Here is a 19,179-nt window from a genome sequence, read left to right as displayed (position 1 = left end):
CATATCAATTATAATATCAAGTCCTACCTAACCGAGCACCACGTACCTTATCCTTGTTTGTTCTCAAATATATCATAGGTCATTACGGCAACATCCATATATATATATATATATATATAACAACATTAAGACTTAACTCGCATAACTAATTTAGAAAAAAGGTTTATATACATAGGGGTCAACTAGGCCGTAGACATATCATACCCAAAACTATATACATGATACTATCTGCAAAGCCTCTAAGTAGTCACAACCAATATATATACAAGTCGGGACGGGGCTCCCTACATCCTCATAAAACAACCAAACACCTTTAAAACACTGACATGGTAATATTCCAAGAAGAGGTGGAACTCACCAACCAAAAACTGACACTTGTAGGAAGCCTACATTAGAGGGTCCTTGCCTCGTCCTACATAAGAACCTCGATCAGACACACTCCGAAGCGGAATCTTCATATCCTTATCAGTTACCTTCCTTATCTTGGCCCGACTACTATCTTCTTCCTCTGCGTATCCCATAACATACACTGAAGAACCTTTATTGACGGACTCCCAAGACTGTGGACTATCCGGAACCTCAAAAGAGCTGGTGTCCTCAAATATCTTGACATAATTTTGAGCCTGAGGGAATCCCAGCTGTGCCAATCCATGCACTAGTCCCATCATACCTTGATCAACGGGCTGTGAAACTAAGGGCCTTGGTGAGGTCCGAACTCCTCTCACCCTATCTACTGCCGGAGTGGTTGAAACAACTCGAACGGATGGCTCATATGGATCCTCGGATGGATCCTCCTCAATTAAACCCATGATCTCTGATGGGTCTGATTCCATAGTATAAATTATCTCTCTTTTTGTAGCCTTCTGACCCGTGCTAGCGGCTGTAGTCTTCGTAGGTGTCACACCTCCCTTTTCACTGCACCCGCAAGGTCGTAAAGGAGTTTTTCCATTTAAAGGACAATCGGAACGTGATTTAATTATTAATTATTCAGAGTCGCCACTTGAGAGATTAATGGTGTCCCAAGTCACCGGTTGTATCCCAAACCGAGGAAACATATGACTCTGTTAACAGTCTGCGAACCAGAAATCCGAGTAAGGAATTCTGTTAACCCGGGAGAAGGTATTAGGCATTCCCGGGCTCCGTGGTTCTACCACGGTCGCTTAACTATTGTATTTGATTTCATCTGATTTTAATACATGCTAGCTTATGTGCCGTTTATTTGTGAAACCGCTTTTTATCATTATTTATTTTAAAAAAATTGCGACGTCGTGAAAATGCATTTCGAACCACGTCGTAATCAATACACCCGTGGTTGTTGACACATTTCAACTTCATCGATATTTGGATTTGGGTCGCATCAATGCGCACCCGAGTTTAAGAAAGTAATTTAATTAAATCGTGCCTAAAGATGCTAACGTAGTATTATTTTGGGGAAAAGCCATGAAGTTCGCTAAACGGCCATCCCAAATTCTAATTATTTCGATAATTATTTATTGAGGGCCCCACATTTATTTATTTTTGTGAGGTGAGGCTCGTCTCAATTTGTGAACCTCTTTTCTATCATTATTTATTTTATAAGAATCACGATGTCGTGAAAACGCGTTTCGAACCCCGTCGCAATCAATGCGCCCGTGATTGTTGACATATTTCGACTCCGTTGAGATTTGGATTTGGGTCGCATCAATGCGCACCCGAGTTTAAGAAGGTAATTTATTAAAAATGCTCCTAAAGTATCTAACGCGTTATTATCTTTAGGGAAGGCTGTGAAATTCACTAAACGGCCCATTCCAAATTCTAAGAAATTAGGACAATATTTATCGAGGGCCCTGCAATTTCTAGTTTTATTTGGCGAGATTCGTCTCAACATTTTATTAAAAAGGCCCATTTGAGAGTGACTACAATTTTCTATTGATCAATTGTCCCTAAAAGAAAAAAGAAAACTTAATTACGTAAAAACTAAACCGAGATTATGCACTAAAATTCAGTAGTCCAACCTCAACAATGAGCTGGACCACTGATGGGCTTCAGAAACGGCTCAACAATTCGGCCAGGCAGGAGAAAGGGAAGCCTAGGTGACAGATAACAACACCTGGGATCGAATCCCCTAGGAAGCCTAAACTCATGAAGGCAGTCCGTGTGACAGCCTGAGATGGCTTATCGCTGAGCCCAGCAAGGCCTCGATTTAGTTCAGCCAAACGCCCACTAAAATTACCCCTAAATTATTTTAAGTGTTCAATAATTATAGCAAAGGGGAAACAATACACATCAACTCGAATTAAAGGGATATTAGCCAATTGAATTCCAGTTTTATGCACAGACTAATTTATCTACTGGTGTTCCAGTGAGTCCTCAGATATCGTTAAGGTGAGAACCAAGCTGTAGACACGATTTCAACAACACAAAGCAGACTAATTACTTCTGCATTAATTCACGCCAACATTGCTATCAACCTATCATGTAATCAACTAACACTAGTGCTCACTTTATAGTAATCACATGAATCCGAAACATAACAGTTTATATAGTTCATTTAGCACAAAAGCAAGCAAAACTTAAACAATATCCATGAACTAAGCACTGAATACATAGATCTGGAAATTAGCTAAAACAGAACTCAATTCTGCAAGTAAATTCATTCTTCAAATAAATTCGTTTCTGCACACATTAGCTCACAATTATCAGAGGTACAATTGTGTACCTGGATAAGGGAAAATATGAGAAGAAAAGAAGTCAGCTACTTTGAACAGTAACAGTAAGAACAACACAACTCAGCAGTATATCATCACAGAACAGGCCAGGAAATGCTTTTGAAAAATCAGAAATATAAGCAGACTCAACAGATCAGTCTAACACACACTTGAAATGCACTCCTAGCCCTCACAGCTGAGCCTAGATGCCTCTGAAATCCTGCTAGACCTAAATCTCAACTGAAGTCCAAACTAATAGGCCCCAAACTCACTTGAATCAGTCATTAATCACTCCCGAACACTTTTAGAAATAGAACCTCGAGATGGAATGAGGAATGCCCAAGGAAGGACTGAGAATCACTAACACTAGTGATGAAATAATTAAACTGTTTTTGATTTTTCCATTTTTTGATTTTTTTTCTTAAGTATTGGAATTGAGATGCTAGCTGAAATTGAAAACAAGGAGGAGAGCTTTTGGTGGGGATTTTTGAGCTGAAAATTCAATCCCCTTCCTCAAGGCACTTAATGCCCTTTTATAGGTGATACAAGAGGGTCAATCAGATTTTGGGTTTTCTTTTTAGTCCCTCCCTTATTTTCAGTTTAGTCCCTTTATTTTGACTTGCTCAACAAGTAAATCCCTCTATTGTGCTAACACCTACACTAAAGTACCCTTCTAGAAGTCCCTAGGATGCTCTTCTACCCCCACAATACCTATACTACCCTTACCCCTACTTTAAAATTACTATTCTTATCAGAATTACCCTTTTCCATGCCTAAACTACCCCTAAAAGCTTCTCAAAGTTACTGATTCTACCTACATTCTCAACAACTATAACCAATCCCCTAAATTAATTCAAAACTAACCAGGACTGATTAATTAGAACTCAAAAATTAACCAATTGAACTAACTAATCCCAATTATTCAATCACCCAAACCCAAATAACTTAGAAAAACCAGGAGGCCAGGATCAGTCAACATTAAATGAAATTAAACTAACTTTTAACCAATAAGCTCACAATTGACCATTCGAACATTAAATTCAGAACTAAAAAGCAATTGAAATCAACCTAAACATCTAGATAACATTAATGGACAAAATGGTATTGAATCCAAACTAATCAATTACGACGATTCTGAAATTAGAACTATGATTAACTAACAAATGATACATGCATCAAACTAAAACAAAACTAAAAATGCGAAGATGCTTCACTGATTAAAACAGATGGAACAAGGAAAAAAGAAAATTTAAACTATACATAAAATTAACAGAACACTTAATGAAATCAAAACTATAATAAAACTTTGACCATGCAAATAAAAAGAAACAAGAAAGCTCACTGAAGCACGAGAAACTCCGGCCAGTTGCTGACGTTCGAATCTTTCCAGATTTTTGACACATAACATCCCTAACCATGTGTTTTTACAAGAGAACACATGGTTAAGGATATTACGGTCCAAAATCACAAAGATTTTGGGTTAGGGTTTTGGCCAGAAGTTCTTAGATCTGAAATTTGAGCCGCTTCACCGAGATTCGAAGAAAAATGGTCATGGATTTGGGTCGAGGGAAGTCTGGGGATGGTGTGGTGTGATTTTGGGCTGGTTTGGATGAGTTTGCGACTTGGCCGGAAAACTTTAATCGGAGATTCGACGAGCTCCGGCAATATTCGAGGGAAACCAATAGCAGGAATGGAAAGAGGGATTCATGTGGGATCTATGGTGTTAATTTGGGGTTGAACGGCGTAGGTTGCACTTGCCACCGACGAGGGGTTTGGGGCGGCTGGGATTAGGGTTTGAAAGGAGAGGTAGGGTGAGGAAGGCGAAGGACCGGGGTGGAGGGTAAGGTTTCGGACAGTTTTATAGTACGTCTACCCTGCCTCTGAGCCGTTGATCTTGTTAACCTCGACGGTTCGAATTAATCGACGCCAAACGGCGTCGTTTTGATTTTAGTGTATTGGACCGGGTGGGGAAGGGGTTCTGGGCTGGCCGGGTCTGGGTTGTGGTTTAATTGGCCCAAATCATGGGCAACCCTTTCTAATGTTTTCACTTCTTTTCTTTTGACTTATTTTATTTAATTTTTTGTACTTCAATTTGTATATTCTCTTTTTCTAATTTTATAAAATTGCAAAATTTAAAATAAATTCCCAATATATTTCAAAAATTAAACTAATTAATTCCTAAAATTATTTTAAAAACTATTCCAGGACGAATTCGCAATTAAACAATTAAAAATGCAAAAATGGACTCTTTTTGTTATTTTCCATATATTCTATTATAAAACAAATTAATCGCTGATTAATACCAACATATGAAATTAGATCCTAAATGCAAATGTATATTTTTGTATTTTATATGAATTGACCAGGCATAAATAAAATGCAACAACTATCAGAAAATGACGCCAAACTGCACAAAAATTGTAAAAATAAAGAAAAAGAATCATTTTGTTTGAATTTTGGGAATAATTTGCTTAGGGCAAATATTACGTGCTCACAGCTGCCCTTCTTTGCTCGGAAACATGAAGAGTTTTCGTGCAAAGATAAGTGAGCAAATACGAGCGATTTTTGCCCTTTCAAATATTCCGTTGTGAAGCATTTTGAAAAGTTTGACTGCACTCTGCTTCAGAAGTTGCCTATATATCCTGGGCTAAACAGGAATCAGGTCACTGTAGTTCGGGAGTGTCCGGTAGCTGGGCCTACCGGGAGCTGTGATTTCACTGCAATTGCTGCTGCTGCTACTGCTCGCTAACCTTCCTTATTACACCGTGGCAAAATAAATAAGCTGGACTAAACTATGAACTACGAATTTCAAAAAATCCTATCTAAAGTTTTCAAACTTGCATCTTGAACTTCTTTGTTGTCCTGTTGTCTTGTTGTGAAGCTCACTATTGCTACTTCAAATCGTGCACTGAGATGATATTCTTTCTCTCCAAACTGCTGAACTTGAATAAACTTGAACCTCTGTTCTTCAGGCGGGCTCCTGATTGCTTAAAATTTGAATTGTATGTCTCTGTTCTCCAGGTGGACTCCTGACTTCTGAATTTTGAAATTGAATGTCTCTATTCTCTAGGCGGACTCCTGATTGCCGAAATTTGAAATGCGTGTCTCTGTTCTCCAGGCGGACTCCTGACTGCTAATATTTGAAATGCATGTCTCTGTTCTTCAGGCGGGTTCCTGATTGCTAAAAATTTGAATTGTATGTCTCTATTCTCCAGGCGGACTCCTGACTTCTGAATTTGAATTGTATGTCTCTGTTCTCCAGGCGGACTCCTGATTTCTGAATTTGAAATTGAATGTCTCTATTCTCCAGGCAGACTCCTGATTCAAATTAAACAAGAAATTGATTGATAACTAAAATTTGAATTGTATCACCTCTGTTCTTCAGGCAGGATCCCGATTGCTTAGAATTTGAATTGTATGTCTCTGTTCTCCAGGCGGACTCCTGATTTCTGAATTTGAAATTGAATGTCTCTATTCTCCAGGCGGACTCCTGATTCAAATGAGACAAGAAATTGATTGATAACTAAAATTTGAATTGTATCACCTCTGTTCTTCAGGTGGGCTCCTGATTGCTTAAAATTTGAATTGTATGTTTCTATTCTCCAGGAGGACTCCTAATTGCCGAAATTCGAAATGCGTGTCTCTGTTCTCCAGGAGGACTCCTGACTTCAACAAAATAATCAACCAACAGAAATTTTTCTGCCCCAGTTTGGAAGCTGGGTGTATGGTTGAGTGTTAAACTGAATCATATTATCACATATTAGTAAGAACTGAAAGCTAAATCCTATTATCCAGGGAGGTTTTGACAACTACATCATGTTATCTACAAGGGTTTAAACTACATCCCTTTATCCAGGAAGATCCTGTCAACTCCAAACAATTATGAACCTAAGGTGTTACTTCTCACTATACCATGTTATCTTATCCGGGTATTTGAATTATGTCCTATTATCCAGGAAGGTCCTGACAACTTGCATTTTATCCTAAACATGCAAACTTTGCAACCAAATTATATTCCCCTACGCTATTCATGATTATCTTGTATTTAATCAAACCGTACTTTGCTGTCAAACCTGATTACTGCTTGCTTTCCCTTTTATGGAGAATTCCTCCTGAACCACCAACTTTCTTCCCCTGTTCCAATCAAAGAAAATTCCGTTAGTTTAAGATGGTGGTTAGTTGATGGCATTCTTGCTGAAAAATCCTTCCCCTGCATTTCTTTGTATTGACTGACTTCCATGCACTGACCCTGAACCGTTTGATTTTCTGACCAACTTTTAAATTCCCCAACCTCTGGCGACCTAAATGTTTTACACCCGAGCTGTTATTTCACTTTTCTGACCCTTTTATTTGAACCTTTGCATTTCCCACGACATTTCCCAATCATTCCACCGATGAAATTTCCGTTAATTCTCTGTATTCCACTTGACATCATGTTGTTTTTGACATGCTCTGACCACGTTGTGCTTTACAATTTCGGAAGCTGGTAGCGAGCCTTGAAATCCTTTCCCACTTGCTTTTAAACATAACTGACATTGGAACATTTAGACAAACAAAACCCCCCCCCAAAAGAGAATGAAATGCAATGGTTTTACGGGTTAGGGATAAGAAGAATCCAAAACCGTATGACTACTAAAAATGAAGTGAAGAAAAGAAACTTATCTGACGGGAACAGCTGGCACCAATGGTCATGACATGCATTTCGGACTAATCGGCCCAACCGATCCAACTAAACAACTCTCAATTGTCATACCTCATTGCCTAGGACTTCCACCAATTGTTTGAATTACCCAGACCTTAACCTTGTTCATCCTGCGGTGTCTCGAAACAATTTTCCACCCACAGCCCTCTTGCCAAATAACCATTTTCAACTCACTTTCGCCTCAAGGTGCCCGCGAGGGTTTTCACCAATAAGACTCTCTCATTTATTTTTCTCTCAACTCCCGTCGCCTTAGGGTGCCTGTGAAGGTTTTCACCGATAAGACTCTCTCATTATTACCTTGTTTTTTCTTGCTTGAACCAGAGTGTTGCCCCTATCGTGAGTTATTCCTACCTGTTCAACTTGACATTTCTCAAAACTGATCAGAAGGTCTTTCTTTGGACCGTAATGTAGACTTTTGGATTGGGTTAGAAAGAAAGGTATAAAAAGGCTCAAAACAATTCAAATGGGTTCAAATTACAACTTTCGGAATCCAACTGTTCACAACAATCACAACTTCTGCCCCAGTTTCTTGCTTGGAGATTTTTGGATTTTTATTTTGGTATGACTGAACCTCGGAGTAAGGCTGCCTACGTACCCTTTCGGAATCATGTCAAACGTAGTTCACAGTATCATAGTTACCTTTGTTGTTGTGTGTTTTTTTCTTTTCTTTTCTTTCTTTTCTTCTTCTTTTCCTTCTCTTTCTCTTTTCCTTCATTTTTCATTTTTCTTCTTTTTGTTTTTGTTTTTCTTCTTTTTCCTTCTTCTTTTTTTTTCTTTTCTTTTCTTTTTCCTTTGCTTTTCTCTTTTTTTTTTCTTTTATGTTCGGCACCTGTGTTCCTTGATAGTGTCATTGATTCCGAAAGAGGGGTACGAAAAATAAGTAAGGCTCAAAGGTGATGACAAGGGATAAAAGTGTTTGGATAGCAGGACAAAACGCCTTCGTTATTTCAATCTTTAAGATATGCCAAATACAAACAAATACATTCAGAAATAAAAAATCATACATAATATCTCTTGACTACATCAGAATTGATGGCCATTTCTATACATTTTCCTTCTACATCTGTCAAATACAATGCACCGTTAGACAACACTCTGGTTACTACAAATGGTCCCTGCCAGTTTGGGGCAAATTTTCCTTTTGCTTCAGCCCAATGAGGCAAAATCCGCCTCAGTACTAACTGTCCGACTTCGAATTTCCTTGGATGCACTTTCTTGTTGTATGCTCTTGCCATTCTTTGTTGGTACAGTTGTCCATGACACACTGATGCCAATCTCTTCTCGTCAATCAAACTCAACTGCTCAAGGCGGCTTTTCACCCATTCATCATCATCGATCTCAGCCTCCGCAATGATTCGCAGAGACGGGATTTCCACCTCTGCAGGTATTACTGCCTCGGTGCCATACACCAATGAATAAGGAGTAGCCCCCACCGAGGTACGAACGGTGATGCGGTACCCTAACAATGCAAAAGGTAACTTCTCATGCCACTGTCTAGACCCTTCAACCATCTTTCGGAGTATTTTCTTTATATTCTTATTGGCTGCTTCAACCACACCATTTGCCTTGGGACGGTATGGAGTAGAATGCCTATGGGTAATCTTAAACTGCTCACATGTCTCCTTCATCAAATGACTATTAAGATTAGCCCCATTATCCGTGATGATTACCTTCGGAATCCCAAACCGACAGATGATATTTGAATGCACAAAGTCGACTACAACTTTCTTAGTCACAGACTTGAACGTCTTAGCTTCCACCCATTTGGTAAAATAGTCTATAGCTACTAGAATAAACCTGTGCCCATTTGACGCTGCCGGATTAATGGGCCCAATAACATCCATGCCCCATGCAACAAAAGGCCATGGTGCGGACATCATATGTAGTTCTGATGGTGGAGAATGAATCAAATCTCCATGCACTTGGCACTGATGACATTTACGCACAAAATTGATACAATCCCGCTCCATAGTGAGCCAATAATAACCTGCTTGGAGAATCCTTTTTGCTAGAACGTACCCACTCATATGCGGTCCACAAACTCCGGAAGATAGATATGGCCTATCTTGCATCCATGCATCTCAACAACCCGAGGTCTGGAGTTCTATTGTACAACACTCCTCCACTAAAGAAAAACCCGCTTGCCAATCACCGAATCATTCTTTTTTGATCACCGGTGGCCTGTACCGGATATACTCCCGTCCTGATGTACTCTTTGATATCATGGAACCACAGCTCGCCGTCGATTTCCTCTTCTATCATATTACAGTAAGCATGCTGATCACGGACCTAAATCTGCAACAGATCAACATAAGCCTTGTTTGGATGATGCAACATCGACGCCAAAGTAGCCAAAGCATCGGCAACCTCATTATAAATCCTTGGAATGTGCTTGAACTCTATAGCCTGAAACCGCTGACAAAGCTCATGCAGACATTGTCGGTACGGTATAAGCTTTAAATCCCGTGTTTCCCATTCTCCTTGAATTTGGTGTATCAGTAGGTCCGAGTCACCCATGACCAAGACTTCCCGTACACCCATATCTACAACTAATCTCAATCCTAATATACACACCTCATATTCTGCCATGTTGTTCGTACAGTAGAAACGAAGCCGAGCTGTAACAGGGTAATACTGACCTGTTTCAGAAATAAGTACCTCTCCTATTCCCACGCCTTTCATATTTGCAGCCCCATCAAATAAAAGTTTCCATCCCGACTTCTCAACTTGTTCCAATTCGTCAATGTGCATCACCTCTTCATCAGGGAAGTAAGTTTTCAAAGGTTCGTAATCTTCATTTACGGGGTTCTCAGCCAAATGATCGGCTAGTGCCTGTGCTTTCATCGCAGTCCGTGTCACATAGATAATGTCAAACTCTGTAAGCAGGATCTGCCACTTTGCAAGCCTCCCTGTGGGCATAGGCTTCTGAAAAATATACTTCAGTGGGTCCAAGCGAGATATGAGGTAAGTGCTGTAGGATGACAAATAATGTTTCAACTTCTGTGCTACCCAAGTTAGGGCGCAACATGTCCTCTCCAGATGAGTATACTTAACCTCGTAAGATGTGAACTTCTTGCTGAAATAGTAGATTGCCTGCTCCTTTCTACCCGTAACATCGTGCTGCCCTAGTACACAACCGAATGAATTATCCAAAACCGTCAGATATAGAATCATAGGCCTCCCTGGTTCTTTTGGGACCAACACGGGTGGGTTCGATAAATACCCCTTTATCTTATCAAAAGCCTCCTGACATTCATCAGTCCATTTGACCGCGGCGTCTTTCTTCAACAATTTGAAAATCGGCTTACAAGTTGTCGTGAGCTGAGCAATGAACCTACTGATATAGTTCAATCTTCCTAACAAACTCATCACCTCAGTTTTGTTTCTTGGAGGTGGCAATTCCTGAATAGCTTTGATCTTCGATGGGTCTAATTCAATACCCCTCCGGCTGACTATAAACCCCAACAACTTCCCAGGTGGCACCCCGAAAACACATTTTGCAAGATTGAGCTTAAGATTGTACCTGCGAAGCCTTTGAAAGAACTTTCTTAAATCTCTGACATGGTCGGATTGATGTCTAGACTTCACGATCACATCATCCACGTACACTTCGATTTCTTTGTGTATCATATCATTGAATATTATTGTTATGGCCCTCATATAAGTTGCCCCAGCATTTTTCAAACCGAACGGCATGACCCGATAACAATACATTCCCCACGGTGTGATGAATTCCGTCTTTTCTGCATCTTCATCGTCCATTAGAATTTGATGATAACCCGCGTAACAATCCACAAAAGAACCAATATCATGTTTGGCGCAATTGTCAATCAGTATATGGATGTTGGTCAGTGGGAAATTGTGTTTTGGACTTGCCTTGTTAAGATCCCGAAAATCGACACACAACCTGGTCTTGCCATCTTTCTTCGGCACTAGCACAACATTAGCTAACCAAGTGGGATACCGTGTAACCCGAATGACCTTTGCATCAAATTGCTTGGTAATTTCTTCTTTGATCTTCACACTTATGTCCGTTTTGAACTTTCTCAACTTTTGCTTGACAGGAGGGAGTGCCAGATCAGTGGGTAATTTATGAACCACTAAATCGGTGCTTAGTCCCGACATATCATCATACGACCATGCAAAAACATCCTTGTATTCGAACAAAACTTTAATTATCTCCTCCTTGAGTTGTGGCTCCAAATGAACACTTACTTTATTTTCCCGCACACTGTCTTGGTCCCCTAGATTAACTGCTTCTATGTCATTTAGGTTAGGTTTGGGTTTTTCTTCGAAGTGACTTAATTCTCTACTAATCTCCCCATAAGCCTCATCGTCGTTACAATCCACCCCATCACTCGATTTCTTGTATTATTAATTCTGAACTAGATTGGCTCTTAAAACTGGGCCGAAGATTCCTCATGCATGTCATATCATTGATATCAGCATAAAAAGAACTATACAAAAGAAAAGAACAAATGGAAACAAAATTAGGAATGAAGGAAATTGCATTTCACTGAATGTAAAGATAACAGGGTTTTAACTCATCCAAACGGAAGTAACATAACAACTGAATTACAAACCCTGGAATAATCCAGGTGGCAAAAGGAAAACAAAACCCACTACCATGACTCCCTCCGAATTGGAAGAAGAGTAGTTTCCCAATTGTTGATGTTAGCATGCGGTCCGATGTACTGTATATCTACTCCGCTTGACCCTTCCCCGGCCTCAACCATGTTCACCTCAACAAATACCCTCTCAAACACCTTATCCAAGTTCCCCTCTGCACCAATCAGTGGACCCGACACCTTTGCCAATGACTGCTTCTTGATGCCCGGCCTGACGAAAGACCTGGACAAGCGTGGAATCGGTTTGGGAAGAACCCAAGCTTTCTTTTTCAATTTACGAGCCCTTCTAACATCTGCCGCTGTTGGTTTGAACCCCAGTCTGAATGTGTCCCGATTTTTGGGCAGAGAAACAGGTTGTACAATGCCCTGAAGCTCAGCCCCCAGACCTTTTCCTGGCACGAACCCATTACTCAGCATTTTTGATACTACCATGACGGTCGCAGCTGCCACCCTGGGACATGGAATGCTTTTACTCTCGGGCACTCTGTTCACCGGGACCATGTCGAAGACCTGATAAACCTATGGTCCCTTATCATCTTCAGTTTCTATAAAGGGCACAATGGCATCCTTCATGGCGCATGTGGGATCTTCCCCATGTAACACGATTTCTTGTCTGTCCCACTCGAACTTGACCATTTGGTGCAGTGTGGAAGGTACTGCTTTGGCCGCGTGGATCCATGGTCGACCCAACAAAAGATTGTAGGACACTGTAGCATCCAACACCTGAAATTTCATAGTGAACTCGACTGGGCCAATAGTCAATTCGAGTACAATATCTCCCACTGTGTTTGTTCCCCCTCCGTCGAACCCTCGAACACAAATACTATTTTTGCGGATTCTATCATCATCAATCTTCAACTTGTTCAATGTGCACAACGTATAAATTTTAGCACTTGACCCGTTATCGATCAGTGCCCGAGTAACCATTGAACCTTCACACTTGACCATTAAGTAGAGAGCTTTATTGTGTTCTGTGCCTTCCACAGGCAATTCATCATCAGAAAATGCTACCCTGTTTACCTCAAAGATCTTGTTGGCAATTGTCTCCAGATGGTTCACTGAAATTTTGTCGGGCACATGAGATTCATTCAATATATTCATCAAAGCTCGGCAATGCTTGTCAGAATGGATCAATAATGACAACTACGAGATCTGGGCCGGTGTTTTTCTCAATTGTTCAACAATGGAATAATCTTGCACTTTCATCTTTTTCAGAAATTCTTCTACCTCTTCTTCCGTCACAGCCTTTTTGACTAGCACTGGATTGTCTTTAGCTCCCCTAGCCTTTCTCAACTCCTCTGGAGCAAAACAACGTCCCGATCGAGTTAGTCCTTGGGCTTCACAACTCTCTTCCTCAATTTCATTTCCTTTGTATGTCACCACTACCTTGTCATATTTCCACGGTACGACTTTGCTATAAACCACGGGTAATTGGACTACCGGCTTTATGACAACTGGTTCTATGTAGGCTCCTTTTACAATAACCATGGGTGCAAATGATAACCCCGGTACCACTAACTTGACTGGTTCTAGCTTCTTTGCAGCAACAAATGGTCCTTTTCCCATTACCAACACTGGCTTATCTTTTATTGCTTTTAGCTGAACCACTGGCCTTGCGCTAACTGTCTTTTCTTTGACCTTGGCTTCCGTAGAACGGATCACCATGACCGTCTGCGAGGGTTTTTTAGGCTCTGCCCCCTTATGTATCAGTGCGATCATATTGGCTTCATAATGCGCTGGTAACGGGTTTTGATTGATGTTCGGGGCCTCTGGGGCTTGTAATTCAATACGGCGATTATCAATGAGTTCTTGTACCACGTTTTTCAACTTTCAACATTTTTCAGTATCGTGCCCCGGCATCCCTGAGCAATATTCGCAGCTAACAGAATGGTCCAAGTTTCTGGGAAGGGGGTTTGGTGCTTTGGACTCAATTGGGGTCAACATTCCCAACTGTTTCAATATATGGAAGAGAGTGGTGTAAGATTCTCCCAGCGGAGTAAATGTTTTTCTGTTTGGGGCCTTCTCACTTCTAAAAGCTTGGTTTGGGCGGAAGCTGGTTCCTGGTATGTTTGCCCTGGGGGGTGGATAGGTGTTTTGTGGGGGTGGATGTATGTTTTGGGGAGTCGGTGCGTGCCATTGCGAGTGCACCGGAGGCTGAGTGTATGTCTGGGCGTGGTGGATAGAAAAGTGTGGTTCTGGTGGTGGATAGTAGTGTTACGGTGGGCCATATGGGGTATATTGGTAGTTTGGGTGGTGGGGTCTGGGATGGGTGTAGTAGGGTGGAGAGTTATTGGGCCTGGACCAAGCACTAGTTTCAACCATAGCAACTTCTTCCTTCTTCTTCTTTCCAAGCGCACCACCAGTACCGCTTTGGATGGCCTGGGTGGTTCCTTTCAATGCCGAGTAGCTCAAGATCTTGTTAGACTTCAATCCCTCTTCAATCATGGCTCCCATCTTTACCACTTCATTAAACGACTTTCCGACAGATGTCACTAGATGACCAAAATAGGTAGGCTCCAATGTTTGCAAGAAGTAATCTACCATCTCACTCTCCCTCATCAGAGGATCAACCCTTGCTGCTTGTTCCCTCCAGTGGAAACCAAACTCTCTTAAACTTTCCCCAGGCTTCTTTTCCAACTTCAACAATGACAGACGGGCAGGGACTATCTCAAGGTTACACTGAAAATGGCCAATGAATGCTTGTGCCAAATCATCCCATGTATACCATCGGCTAGGGTCGTGTCTCGTGTACCATTCCAGCGCGGACCCGCTCAAGCTTTGACCGAAATATGCTATCAACAATTCGTCCTTCCCCCCAGCACCTCTCATCTTTCTACAAAGGCCACGCAGATGGGCTACTGGGTCACCGTGCCCCTCATACAAGTCAAACTTCAACATTTTAAACCCCGCAGGCAACTGAACATCAGGGAAAGGGCACAAATCTTTGTACGCAACGCTGACTTGGTTGCCTAAACCATGCATGTTCCTGAAGGATTGCTCCAGGCTTTTGACTTTACGAATCACTTCCTCCTGTTCTGCATTCTTAACCAATTTCTCAACTTCTCCCGGGATTTCAAAATGGGGAGAATAGGTATATGGCTCAAGCACTTTGAAAGTGGGTTCGGGAGGGTAATATTGGGTGTCGTGAGGTTGGAATAGCGGCTCACTGGACGATCTATGTAATGGGGCTGGGGGAGGTGCCACAAAGACTGGACCCATGGGTGGGGGAGGGTTCTGTTTGGGTGGTAGAGCTAGAGGAGCGTATGAAGTAGTACTATAGCCCTGGGTGTGATAGGGGAAGGCTAAAGATGCGTGGGTAGTGGTGGGCTCCGGAGCCTGAGCCAGGGGTGGGATGTAAGATGGATTAGCGGGGTATAGTGGTGCCGGATGTCCCTGAGACCATGCCCGATGCATTTCGGCCATTTGTGCTTTTAGTTTCCTCATCTCTTCTTTCATAGCACCCACATCTGTTACCTCAACTTCATTTGAAAGGTCTACGATGCTGATTTCCGAGTCCTGCCCTATCATGTTTACTTTATCTTTCGACCGGGTGTTGTACGGGTAAGTTGCCAGAATTGCCAATCAACTAACCACCTGCCTGGACTCACACATTTAGATAACCACTTTGTTAGTGATTAAGTCTTAACAGATTTGACAACCGCATGTTGACATGAATGCACCTATACAATTAATCATTTCTATTATGCGTTTGCTCGATTGCATGCGTCATCCCAGCACTTCGTTCCTTGTTTCTTTTTACCTTTCTTTCACATTTCTCACCTTATCCCTCTTTTGTGCTCTTTTCTTTCTTCTATTTCTTTCTCTTTTGTGTTCTCGCTCATTTCTTGCTTTCTCTTCCTCTTTTTGTTTTTCCGCTTTTTTCTTTCTTTTTCTCTTTCTTTGTTTTTTTTCTTCTTCTTTTTTTCTTACGATTACGGTCGAATCCTATGGAGATTGCCTACGTATCGTGACCCCGCACGAATCAGACCAAGCGTAGTTCGTGAAAATAAAAGCAAAAATAAAGGGTGGAAATAAGAATTTTTTGAAAATTTCAATTTTCATTACTAAAACAAACTATTACAAACTAAACACTTTTCGGAATGAAACTAACAGACGCAAATTAAAAGCAAACACAGACTCTAAGACTGCAAACATACTTGACCTGAAAAGACAACGGACAAACAAAAGACAGACTCAAAAGGTAGAAAACAACAGACACAGACTATGCATACTCTAGTGCTTCAAACTTAGGTGTCCGCGGGGCGTCGTTCGGCCTCTCCGCGGGCCTAGGATCCAAATCCCTTTCAAGCTGCTCTAATTCATTCATGGTTTGCTTCACATAGATCATTACTACTGAGACAAAAGTAGTATAGGTCATGTCTTCACAAACCCAGCACCTCCAGAAAATGGCATGAGCAATGGCTCTAATCCTGTCTTTTGTTTGCTTCTTTTCTATAAGCAAGCGTCTTATCTAATCGCTGCACGTCTTTAAAGCTCGAGAGTCCTGCAGATGTTGATCTTGCAACTGCTGCACTTCTACCTCCATTTGGGCCAACAAGTCGTAACAATGTCCACTTTCAATTCCAAAATCTCTAGCTTGCCTAACTGCTTTACCCTCAAGGGCAACCACTTTTCTCTTTAAATTGGCAACAATTTTCTCATGGTCCCTTTTCAACTGATTCAAGTACTAGCGATGCTCCTGTGTTCTTGTAGCCCATTGCGCTTTAAGCTCTACCATGATATTCTCAGATTTTTCTAATTCATCCCGCCATTCCCTGACTTCATTTTCCAGCCTTTTTATCAATTGCTCATCAGATCGGCTCGTTGGTTGCTTATCGATGGTTATCCTCAATTGCCTGATTTGGGCCCTAAGCGCCTCATTTTCTCGAGCCAGTCTGTTCTTCTCACCTTGATCCGCGGCAATCTGTACACTGTTCTCGAATTTTAGACTCTCAACTTGCTGTTTCAGCTTACCAATCTCAACCCGATAGCCTTCTTCCTTTGCTAACTAGTCCCACTGCTCTTGGGACGACTCAGAGATATCTTCGAGATGAGGTCTTTTAGCCGGTCTCCCGCACGCCACGTCACCTCTGAACCAATCATGATACCCCGGGGCAACTTCCCCTTTAGCTCTATCTGACACACAAGTATTCGCATCAAATGTTGACACTCACTCCAGATTTGGCAAACTTCTTCTTCGGGGAACCGACCGTCAGGACTAATTTCGACCATTTGGGTACTCAGATCTTCATCTCTCAGTACTACTTGATACCTCCCGAACTGCCTCAGAGCCCGATATGGCACATAGGGCTGGATGCTTTTGAGTCCCATTAACAGAAAATGCGGCCTGACTGCTGGCGTATATATGACTTCTTCGACAGGCAACCATCCGAGCACCCACTGTATCTGGCTGGCAGTGAGGGTCCGAAATAATGATGTCCAAGCCGTGACTCCTTCAGGTAGACTAGCCCCTTTGATCCTTGTGTAAAATTCTCCTATACAAGTTTTCTCAAATGAACCATAACTCAAGAGCTGAGAGCGGGGGCACAAATGCTCAGTCATCCACATTTGTAACAACAAGTTACATCTTTCAAAAAATTTGCCCCCAGCTTTGCAAGCAGTGAGAGCCCGGAAGATGTCAGCCACGATCATAGGTGCTAAAGTGCTTTTCCCCATGGTTTGCAGGGTGCTGACGACCCCCGCTACTTTCAAATCCATATCACCATCTTTCCTTGGGAATACTATGAGGCCCAAAAAGGCTATCATAAAAGCCACCCGTCTGTGTTCCTCCCAGTTTTGTCGGTTACTTCTACTGCATAGTTTAAAGTCTGGATTATTGAATCCGCCCACGTAGCCATATCTATCATATATGAAGCGGAAACTGCAGAAACCCTTTGCAAAATCTGGATGATGAACTGTTCGGGGTATTTTCAAAGAATCCAAAAACCGGTGTACGGTAATGGCCCTGGGAGCAATTAAGTATTTGAACCGTAATGGAGCTTGATCACTTCCGATGTACCCTTCTATTTCTTCCAATGTCGGGGTGAGCTCAAAGTCCGAGAAATGAAATACGTTATGTGCCGAATCCCAATGCACGACCAATGCCTTGATAATATCCCCCCGAGGCTGAATGTCTAATAAATCCGGGAGATCTTTCAAATACTTTTTCACTTCGTCTTGCCCTTCTTTGCCTAAGTCATTCCACCATAATCACAAATCAAAAAGGATTTTGGTCATTATTGAAAAGGGTTCATTCAGCATCGTGCTCATCCTGTCCATTTATTAAGGCGATTAAGCAAAAGAAAAACTTTTATTCGACTCAAAAAAGAACTATCTATATTTTGACTCAGAATTACATATATATTTTCAAATTTTAAAAATGAAGAACTCGATTCTCAAACGCGGCCTTTCAGCACTTCGGGAACAAAGATTTTAAGGCTGCGAAAGTCAACCAGTCAAAAATCAAAAATTGACCAAGATGGTTGTTTTTGCAAAGTCAGCCTTCCAGCGTCCCTTTTGGGGACATTCGGCTATTTATGACAAGACGGCCCCACTTGACTTATTTACGACGAAAAATAAAAATTTTGACATTTTTTGGCTATTTTTGCAAAAGAAAAGTTGGACCCGATGAGGGTTGCTTACGTATCCCACACCCTATGAGAATCAAACCGGCGTAGTTCGGGCAAATTAACCGAACTATTTTAAAACAATACTTTTTTTCATTTTCAATTTTTATTTTCAACAAACAATAAACAACCTATTTTCCAAACTAAGAATAAAAGACTTTTTTTTTTCAACAAACACTTTCCAAAAATAAAAGACTCCTTTTTTTTCTATTTTTCTTTTGCTTTTAGTAAAACAGACTATTAGAAATAAAGCATTTTCCTTTTTCATTTTCTCAAAATTTCGGCAGAGTTTTGACAGTGTTTGGGCATTGGGTTTTTAACTCCCTAATTGTTATTTCCCTTTTTTTTTTCTTTTCTCAATTTTCCAACATTTTCGAGATTTAGAAACCGGTCAACATGCAGGTTCGGAACAAATAAATGCGTAGCACAAGAGAATGCATCAGGATGGTCTTTTCATTTCAGGTTGCTAGTCATGGATGGACCCAATCCCTGTGTTGAGTCCCCTAAGTCAAATTCAACGTGATGCAAATAAGCGT

Source organism: Nicotiana sylvestris, chromosome 10 (assembly GCF_000393655.2).
Source record: "Nicotiana sylvestris chromosome 10, ASM39365v2, whole genome shotgun sequence".
NCBI lineage: Eukaryota > Viridiplantae > Streptophyta > Magnoliopsida > Solanales > Solanaceae > Nicotiana > Nicotiana sylvestris.
Note: the sequence above shows the minus strand (reverse complement) of the source record.